Source organism: Centruroides sculpturatus, unplaced genomic scaffold (assembly GCF_000671375.1).
Source record: "Centruroides sculpturatus isolate CEXI.00-Female unplaced genomic scaffold, Cexi_2.0 scaffold193, whole genome shotgun sequence".
Classification (NCBI taxonomy): domain Eukaryota; kingdom Metazoa; phylum Arthropoda; class Arachnida; order Scorpiones; family Buthidae; genus Centruroides; species Centruroides sculpturatus.
Window position 1 is genome coordinate 700,557 of NW_019384402.1, and position 3,592 is coordinate 704,148.

The window sequence follows — 3,592 nt, forward strand, 5'->3', positions numbered from 1 at the left end:
GATAAGAACCACTTTTTTTATTATTATTATTTATTTTCTAGTCCATTGTTTTTGAGAAAAATATCGAAAATGTCCGGACTTTCCTGTTGTTATTAATAAAAATTCTATTATATATTAATGCGGTGATAACCCAAATGACACCCACCCTATATGGTTCCTTCTATATTTTGTTTTATAGAGTGAAAATTAAAATGATACTGGTCATATAAAAATATAACTTATGGTCGTTGCTACTTTCATTGGAGGTGACCTGCATAAAGGGGATAAATCTAGGTCATATACAAACAGTATGTAAAATGCAAAGTAATTGTGAGTTACTAATATGGTAAATACTTAAAATATGAATTTAATGCTGAAATATTCGATAAATTTATGAAAAATTAAATTTAAAAATTCAAATGAAAGTTTAAAAATAAATTTTTCATAAATATTTTGAATTATTGTATTAAATAGGTTTAAAAAAAACAATCAATTTTTATATAAAAAATTGCTTCAATGTTTTAAAGTTGTCTGTGGCGCCATCTGTTAGTCGTAATTAAAATTCTTTATCAAAAAATTCAAATTATATCACTATTTTCGTGATAATTTATGTTATAGTGTACTAATTTCGTAATGTTTAAAATACTTAATGATTTTAATGATCTAATTATTGTAACTGAAAAACATTTATTGAATGTATTAAAAATTTTCAATATTCACAAGTTTCTTTAATTGCTCCTTTTACAAATATTTCCTGAATTAGGTGAAAACAATTGCAAATTGTAACGTAATAACGATACATAAACAAAATTAACGAAATAAATTTGTTTTTGCTTATAAAATACTTTATATATAACAAAAATTGATTATATTACTTTACCGGCTGTTATAACATTTGTTTGTTTCTCATTTTGTTGAGAAACAAATATATAACAGAGGGAAAGTATGGCGATCGGTCAAAAATGACCCCAAGATTTTTACATTTTTTGGACTCAGGCCACCTTGAAACGTCGAGAAATGCAAAAAATTTGGGGGTAATTTCTGTATGTATGGACGGTGGAGGAGGCACGAATTTGTTCATCTGTTTGAAGCTTAGTAACTCCTGCGCTTTATGTCGAAAATTTCTGAAATTATGCAAGGAGGTTTTGGTATTAGGGGCATCAACTCTATTAAATTTTGGTGATTAAAGGTCGAGGGGTTGGGGAGATAATGGAGGTCGTGTGTATCTTGAGTAGGGTCAGACTTAATGACGATTTTATTTGGTATTAGTATTTAAAATTTCTTATAATACCAATCCCTACCCTCACAATTAAGCTTTTTGCCATTTTATAATAGTTAAAAATATGAAAAGTTTTTAAAATAAAACATCATACTANCACCTCTAATTTACAAATAACCAGACAAAAAGAAAATCTTTAAAATTTAGTCTTAGCTGATGCATTATTCTCATTCAACTTAAGAAATTTTTCTTATCTAAAACTTTCAGTAAGTATATTAGTGATTTCTTCATATAACTGTAACCTAAATAATTTCTACTATAACTTTATTAGTATTTTTTGAAGCTAAATTTAAATTATAAATCAATTTGCTATTAAAAAAAATATTATATATATATATACATATACAGATATTACAGAATTAAATTTTAAATAAAAAATGTTACTGTACCATGATAATCTAGGAACTTCTCCACTCTTTATACCTCCTTCAGGAGATAACAATGGCCCTAATGCTTTTAATAACTGTAATGGATCAATAGGAGCCTAGAAAAAAGCAGAGATATGTATTATAAATTATATAACTTTATTTCTGTCACTAATTAAACATAAATTTTTAAACATCTCTAATACAGTCTCCACCCTCAGGAAAGATGACTCACCCCCATAAGGACTTCTGTTCTAAAGAATATACTGTACTATGCAAAAATCTATTTCTAATTCCTCCCTTAAGACGTCTAAATACGCTACTTATCCAAAGATTAAAGAGAGGTTCGCGAATAAGCTTTTGTATGAGATTTTTTAATAGTTAAATGTAAAAAGATAAACAAACATATTTATTCATTTTTTAAAATTTTTGAAGAGGACATATTCCTCTTTACCCACACTAAATACACCTATAGTTTAGAACAGAACTTTCCAAAGGATTCGGTTTCAAAGAGGGTCGATGAACAAATTACGTAGTACATATTGTATAGGCACGTGTGTTTTAATAATATTTAATTATTTAGTAAATACAATCATTTAAAAATTTTGAATAACTGCGATTAGTCATAATTATTTGAAAGTATAAAGTGAGTTTATTATTAACTTAAAATAATAATAATAAGGATGATTCGATAAACTTTTCTGATGCTTTTACGTGTTAAATTTATCTTTCCGGGAGATTTCCTTTGTATGTAGTGTGACAATTCTTTATGATTAAAGGTGCGTAATTAAAAAAAGTAAATCCTGCTTTAAAATATTAATAATTTAGCCTTTAAAATTTTAAAAATATATTACTATTTTTCATCATAAGCTAATATTTTAGAAGGAATATTAATAATATTTTTATCTTTATATTTTACATACACTGTTTTTTTTCTGTATGTAATACTTTAACCTGTATATTTCCATATACAATGTCAACTGTATGCATATTTTTATCTGAAATATTTCTATAAATTAGGAGTAGCCAAAGTTCTTGTAATATTGATTATATATATATATTTTTTTTTTATTAAATTAAGAGGCCATTAATTTTTTTTAATTTAAAAATGACGTATTGTTGATATTTTTATAAAAATAACAACAAATATTTTACAATAAACAAGTTTTTAATTAGGAAAAAAGTTCAATGCCTTTTATTTTGAATATATTCCCAGAATAGAATCTTAAAATAGAAGTAATAATTTGTGTTTATTTAGTGAGCAACAAGTCTCTTTCATTATAGTAATAGAAAGTACTTGGATGTCGGGTCAACTATAAACTATTTGTCAATTATCAAGGACATCCGATACGTGAGAATGTCCGACAATGCGTGCAATTTCGTGGAATATAACTTATGCAAATGAGAAACTTTCATATTTTTAACATTAAAATTAGTAAGAGTTGTGTACAAAAAGTATTGCTTTTATACATATTAATCTATTATATAAAATTTTATATTTAATATAACCCATATAATGCGCCTCCGTTTTTACAATTTATGTAAATTTTATATTATAACTTAATGTTTTATTAATTAATTTGCTAATTATAAAAGGCCACGAAGAAAGCTATTTTAAGGAACATAACCACAATTTTTAATAATGGGCCTATGGGAAATTACAATTAGATTAATGAAGAATTTATTGTATAGGTCATAAAAGCGGCATCTATTTTATAATATTATTTTTAAATTACTAAATAAAAATATTATTATTTTTTAAATTAAAATTTAAGTATTAATTACTATAAACAACTACATTATATTATTGTAATAAAAATAATATTTTAAATACACTTATTTATTTTAATTATACACAAATAAAATAATAATTAAAATATTAAAAAATAATAATAATAATAAATTTAAATAAATCGGTCACGTGACTGGCAATAACGATTTTTAAAAAATGACGATGACGCAATCGACA